Source organism: Chiloscyllium plagiosum, chromosome 4, assembly GCF_004010195.1.
Source record: "Chiloscyllium plagiosum isolate BGI_BamShark_2017 chromosome 4, ASM401019v2, whole genome shotgun sequence".
Classification (NCBI taxonomy): Eukaryota; Metazoa; Chordata; class Chondrichthyes; order Orectolobiformes; family Hemiscylliidae; genus Chiloscyllium; species Chiloscyllium plagiosum.
In genome coordinates, this window is record NC_057713.1 from 57,941,685 (window position 1) to 57,948,760 (window position 7,076).

Here is a 7,076-nt window from a genome sequence, read left to right on the forward strand (position 1 = left end):
ACTCACCTTAACCTCCTTCCACCTATCGCATTCCCAACGCCCCTCCTCCAAGTCCCTCCTCCCTACCTTTTATCTTAGCCTGCTTGGCACACCCTCCTCATTCCTGAAGAAGAGCTTATGCCCGAAACGTCGATTCTCCTTCTCCTTCGATGCTGCCTGACCTGCTGCGCTTTTCCAGCAACACATTTTTAAGCTCTGATCTCCAGCATCTGCAGTCCTCACTTTCTCCTAATGTTCTGGGGACCCAGGTTCAAATCCCACCATAATAGATGGTGGCATTTGAATTCAATAAAGCCTGGAATTAAGAATTACTGATGACCATGAAATCATTGTTGATTGTCAGAAAAACCCATCTGGTTCACAAATATCCTTTAGGAAAGGAAATCTGCCATCCTCACCTGGACTGGCCTACATGTGACTCCAGACCCACAACAATGTGGTTGACTCTCAATTGCCCTCCGAAATGGCCTAGCAAGCTATTCAGTTGTAGCAACTACTACAAAGTCTCAAAGAAATGAAATCAGACGGAGCACCTAGCATTGACCTAGGCATCAGAAAAGACAACGGCAGAAACAGCCCTATTGACCCTGCAGGGTCCTCCTTACTAACATTTGGGGGCTAATGACAAAATTGGGACAGCTGTTTCACAGACTAGTCAAGCAACAGCCAGACACAGTCACGGAATCATACCTTACAGACAACATCCCCAGACACCATCACCACCACCATCCCTGGATATTTGTGGACAGACCTGGCAGAGATGACAGCACAGTGGTACACAGTCAACACAAAGTTGCACTGGGAGCCCTCAAGATTGACTAGACCCCATTAAGTCTTGTGGCTTCAAGTTAAACATGGGCAAGGAAACATCCTGCTGATTACCATGAACCATCATCCCTCAATTGATGAATCGGTATTTCTCAGTGTTGAACACCATCTTGAGGATGTACTGAAGAAGCGAGGGCACAAAATGTACTCTGAGTGGGGGGTTTCAATGTCCACCACTAACAGTGGCTCAGAGCAGTACTACAGATCGAGCTGGTTGGGTCCTAAAGAACATAACTGGCTCCATACCGGGTCTGTGGCAGGTCGTGAGGAGACCAAGAGGGGAAAAACATACTTGACCTCATCCTTATCAATCTGCCAGCTGCAGATGCATCTGTCCATGACAGTATTGGTATGAGGGACTACCACACAGTCTTTGTGGAGACAAAGTCCTGCCTTCACATTGAGAATAACCTCCATCGTATTGTGTGGCACTATCACCTTGGTAAATGGTACAGCCTCCGAACAGACTACAAGAGCAGATCAGAAGTTCGGAATACTGTGGTAAGTCACCTCCTGACTCCTCAAAACCTGTCCACCATCGACAAGGCACAAGTCAAGAGCGTGATGGAATACTCCCCAACAAGATTCTTGATACCATCTAGGACAAAGCAGCCTGCTTGATTGGCACTACATCCACAATCATGCACGCCCTCCACCAGCTCTGCTCAGTAGCAGCAGTGTGTGCAAGATGCACTGCAGAACGTCACCAAAGATCCTCAGACAGCATATTACAAACTCACAACCACTTCCATCCTGAAGGACAAAAGCAGATATATTGGAACACCACCTCCTTCAAGTACCCCTCCAAGCCACTCACATCTTGACTTGGAAATATATCACTGTTCCTTCACAGTCACTGGGTCACTATCCTGGAATTTGCTTCCTAATTCCCAACCCATAGCAGATGGACTGCAGCAGTTCAAGGAGGCAGCTCACCACCACCTTCTCAAGGATAACTAGGGACGGCCAATAAATGCTGGTCCAGCCAGCCACACCCAAATCCCACAAATAAATTTTAAAAAATACTCCAACACTTAAAGAGTGACTCCCAAAGACAAGCCTGGAAGATAAAAGGAGAAGTGATGGGAACAGAATGCCCGCGAGATCCAATAGTATGCTGACCATCATGACTTGTAAAGACCTTCTGAAGTCACCAGGCCTGTCTATAGACCAAGGTCACATGGAATCCATGCAATCATCCCCTTGATTGAGGAGGAAAAAGAACACCACTCTCCAATTTCAGGAACATTATACTTATACCTAGCTTCAAGGAGGGAGATAATTTCCAGAACTCAGTTTATCTTGGTATTTCCCTCTTGTCCAAAGCAGGGAAATTCTAAACACATTCTCCTGAATTGTTGACTGCCTCTCTATGGGAAGATCTCCTCCACCAAAGTGTGGATTTAAATCTTTTAAAGGAATCACTAACATGGTCATTTTTTTTGTATAACGGACATTTATCAATGCAAGCAAATCAGAGGATCTTTGTGGATTGAGCTCCTAGGGTTTCGATGTCCAATAAGTTTCTTCATAATCCTGCAAGAGCTTTGTGATGACATTACAGCAACTGACTTGAATGGGAGATCTGAAACAGATGCCTTCAAAATCCAGACTAGGGACAATTATGTCTGTGGACAGTGAAAATGATTAAAAGCAGAGTGGCTATTTAACTCATGGACTAAATGATTCTTGGCTCCAAAATTAAATGCTCATTGAAAACCTGTTCTTAGTTTCCTCTGTAAAGAGGCAACACGTGTAAAACATGCTCCCACACCTCCCCCCTCTCCTCTGTCCAAGGCCCCAAAGGATCTTTTCACATCCATCACATCCAAATACCTCATCAACTGTGTCCACTACTCTCAACGAGGCTTCCTCTACATAGGGGAGATAGAATGCCAACTTGCAGAAAGTTTCAGGGAACATCTCTGGACACGCACCAAACAACCCCACCGTGCTGCGTCCAACCACTTCAATTCCCCCTCCACCAAGGGCATGCAAGTCCTGGGCCTCCTTCACTGCCAAATCCAAGCCATCCGACGACCGGAGGAAGAACTCACCTTCTGCCTTGGGACCCTTCAACCACATGGTGTCAACATTGACTTCACTAGCTTCTTTATCTCCCCTCTCCCCACCTTCCACCCCGCCCTCACCCCCAACATTCTCGATGATGGGTTTATGCCTGGTTGATTCTCCTGCTCCTTGGATGCTGACTGACCTGCTGTGCTTTTCCAGTACCACAAGTTTTGACTCTGTACCAAACTGACCACCATACGTATTTATGATCTATACTTTGTACAGGACTGCAGTGGCATTGACCACTCTGTTGCCAATTCGTAAGCTGTTGGCAAACCCTTCAATTCTGCATTCAAGAAATTTAGCCTGTCCCGCAAACCTGTCAAGAAAGTCATATCAACCTACACATGGTCAGTCAAATATTCCACCTCCCATACATTTTGAAGACAACACTCTAGAACATATTGAGCACTTCTCATATGTTAGTCACTTCTCTCAAAAGGCTACTATTAAGAGACCAAACACCAATTCAGATGTGCCAGCGAGCATTTTAACAAAGATCGCTACCAGTCATCAAACATCCAACTGTACAGAGCAGTTGACATCACCATACTCCTACAATACAACATAAACTGGACTGTATAAGCAACACGCAAGAGACGTCGAGCATTTCCAACAGCACTGTCTCCATTGAGTTCAACAGGAAGATTGTTGAATAAACATTGATATCCCTCTTGAAGTCGGATCCACGGGATTAAGGCAAAATTCTGGCAAGACTAGTTTTGATGGACTGGAGGCTAACTGGATGGCCAAAAATGTCAACCCAGCCAAGTCTTATTTTCTCAACTCTCAGATGGTCAACGTTTCAGGGAGAAAAAAGAAAATGCTTCAAAGACATTCAAACTCCAAAGATATAGCAAAATTGATATTAATGAGTGGGAGGAGCTTGCTGCCATCAAGCTGCATCACATTTTGAAAACAACATCTTAACCGTGATACAAAGCATAGCTCAGAAAAGGAGGAAGCAAAGCCTGCACTCTGATCTCTCACTTCATGACACATCCTGCCCCATGTGCTCAAAGGGGTGGGTCAAGAATTAGCATGTTCAGTCACATGAATACTCATGACAGAGATCCACAAGAGCAGAAGCATCTTCAAATCAAGGGACAACAAAGAGTATCTTAAAACAAAATGATCAGTTAATAATATATAGGACTACACTTAAAATAGCCACAGTGAGAAACAAGAATCATGTAAAGGCATAGTTCTGTAATTTAATATGACCCCGAGCAGCATGTTAATTCCTCCAAACAAATTTGATTTTTGCCAATTCTTAGAATAAAGTTGGGGATGACATTAATGGGTGTTGAAATACAGATCAAATTAGCAACACAAAGATTTTCAGCAAGACAAATTATATTACTCAAAGATAAAAATGAAATGGAAACATTATTTGATATGAAGTGTTTTGTATTACTTCTTTATTCACAGGACATAGGCAGTGCTGACATAGTCAGCATATATTGCTCATCCCAAATTACCCTAGAGATAGTACCAAGATGGCCTGGTAACTCAGTCAATTCAGATGACTATTGGGAATTAACCACATTGCTGTGGGCCTAGAGTCACATGTAAGCCAGGCAAGAATAAGTAGAATTCCTTCTCAAAAGGTCATGGGTGAATCAGATTTTTTAAAATATAAACAAAAAGATAGTTTAATGGTTACTATCACTAATACTAGCTTTATTCAGTAATCAGCATTTAAATATCCCAGCTGTTCTAGTGGAAACTTAATTTGAGTCTTTGAACCATTAATCCAAATGTTTAAATTACATATTCATCCAGTAAAACAAACTCATTGCTACCATAACCTTATTAACTGTCGATAGCTTTTAACTTTCCCAGAACAAGTTACAGAACAATTTAGCATCGCAATAGCATAAGACTAAACACAACTGTCATGGCAATTCCAAATAATCAAATGCTCCAACAAAATAAGATATTCCAATGAAAGAGTTCACTAAAATTTAAAACATATACAATAAGGCAATAAGCAAATCTGCAAGGTGCAAATGTAATTCAAAAAATACAGTAGTCACCATTGTCCTAGAACTCAGTGGATAATATCAGTCGCAAATATCCTAACTTTAAAATTAATGCCATAATGCATTAACTCTCAAATTAATATAACTCCAGGAACTAAAAGCCCCACAAGCAATGAAATCTTTGCAACATAACCATTGCTAGCAAAAAGGAAGCAAATTAATGAAACTGCTGAAAAGGAATGAACTCGAACCTGCAAAAGTAATGAAAATGCTTCAGAGAGCAAAAGATAGTCTTTGGAAGAGGGAGAATCCAAATTGCGAATACATATTCTAGCATGAAGTCAGTTTGACAACATACCCATACCCAGCCCAGCATACTTCAAAGATCCATGTAAAATGTAAATTGAGGATATTTTAAGAAATGAGTATTGGTGTGAGAAAAGCTGAATTTTCAAATCATATCAAAGTTATTTAGGTCTGCTAAAACAATTACAATTAACACCCATTTCTAGAACAATAACTGCAATAAATTCAAGTCGAAACAACACAGCCATAAAGCATAGAAACAGACTATTTGATCTAACCATCCCATGCCAGTCATAACGCCAAACTAAACTAGTCCCAACTGCCTGCTCCTGGCTCTCATCCCTCCAAATCTTTCCTATTCATGTATTTATCCAAGTGTCTTTTAAACGTTGTAAACGAGCCCACATCCACCACTCCCTCAGGAGGTTCATCCCACATGTCAACCACACTGCAAAAAAATTGCCCCCATATCTTTTTTTAAACCTCTCTCCCCTAACCTTGAACAAATGCTCAGTCTCGAAATCCCCTATCTTAGAGGGAAAAAAAAACTATTAACCTTTAACATGCCCCGCCTGACTTTATAAATCTCTAGACAGTCACCTCATGACCTCCTACACTCCAGTGAAAAATTACCCAAATTATTTAGGAAAGGCAAATAAGAACAGGACTTGTAGACTTAATGGTCAGTACCCAAGGAGTGTTGCTGAACAAAGAGACCTTGGAATGTAGGTTCATAATTCCTTGAAAGTACAGTCGCACGTAGAGTCATAGTGATGTACAGCATGGAAACAGACCCTTCGGTCCAACCCGTCCATGCCGACTAGATATCCCAACCCAATCTAGTCCCACTTGTCAGCACCCGGCTAATATCCCTACAAACCGTTCTATTCATATACCCATCCAAATGCCGCTTGAATGTTGCAATTGTACCAGCCTCCACCACATCTGCTGGCAGCTCATTCCATACATGTACGACCCTATGCGTGAAAAGGTTGCCCCTCAGGTCTCTTTTATATCTTTCCCCTCTCACCCTAAACCTATGCCCTCTAGTTCTGGACTCCCCCACCCCAGAGAAAAGACTTTGTCGATTTATCCTATCCACGCCCCGCATAATTTTATAAACCTCTATAAGGTCACTCCTTAGCCTCCGACACTCCAGGGAAAACAGCCCCAGCCTGTTCAGCCTCTCCCTACAGTTCAAATCCTCCAACCCTGGCAACATCCTTTTCTGAACCCTTTTCAAGTTTCACAACATCTTTCCAATAGGAAGGAGACCAGAATTGAACGCAATATTCCAACAGTGGCCTAACCAATGTCCTATGCAGCCGCAACATGACCTCCCAACTCCTGTACTCAATACTCTGACCAATAAAGGAAAACATACCAAATGCCTTCTTCACTATCCTATCTACCTGCAACTCCACTTTCAAGGAGCTATGAACCTGCATTCAAAGGTCTTTTTGTTCAACAAAACTCCCTAGATCTTAACATTAAGCATATAAGCACTGCTAAGATTTGCTTTCCCAAAATGCAGCACCTCACATTTTTCCAAATTAAACTCCATCTGCCACTTCTCAACCCATTGGCCCATCTGGTCCAGATCCTGTTGTAATCTGAGGTAACCTTCTTCACTGTCCACTACACCTCCAATTTTGGTGTCATCTGCAAACTTACTAACCAGACCTCTTATGCTCGCATCCAAATCATTTATATAAATGTCAAAAAGTAGAGGACCCAGCACTGATCCTTGTGGCACTCCACTGGTCACAGGCTTCCAGTCTGAAAAACAATCCCCCCCCCACACCCTCTGTCTTCTACCTTTGAGCTAGCTCTGTATCCAAATGGCTAGTTCTTCTGTATTCCATGAGATCTAACATTGCGAAC

The 7,076-nt window shown here is 42.5% G+C and overlaps 1 protein-coding gene across 3 annotated transcripts in view; it reads right to left on the bottom strand.

Moving 5' to 3' along the window:
- Positions 1–7,076, bottom strand: part of garem (GRB2 associated, regulator of MAPK1) — a 133,075-nt gene that overhangs the window by 114,840 nt on the left and 11,159 nt on the right. The window lies entirely within an intron of this gene.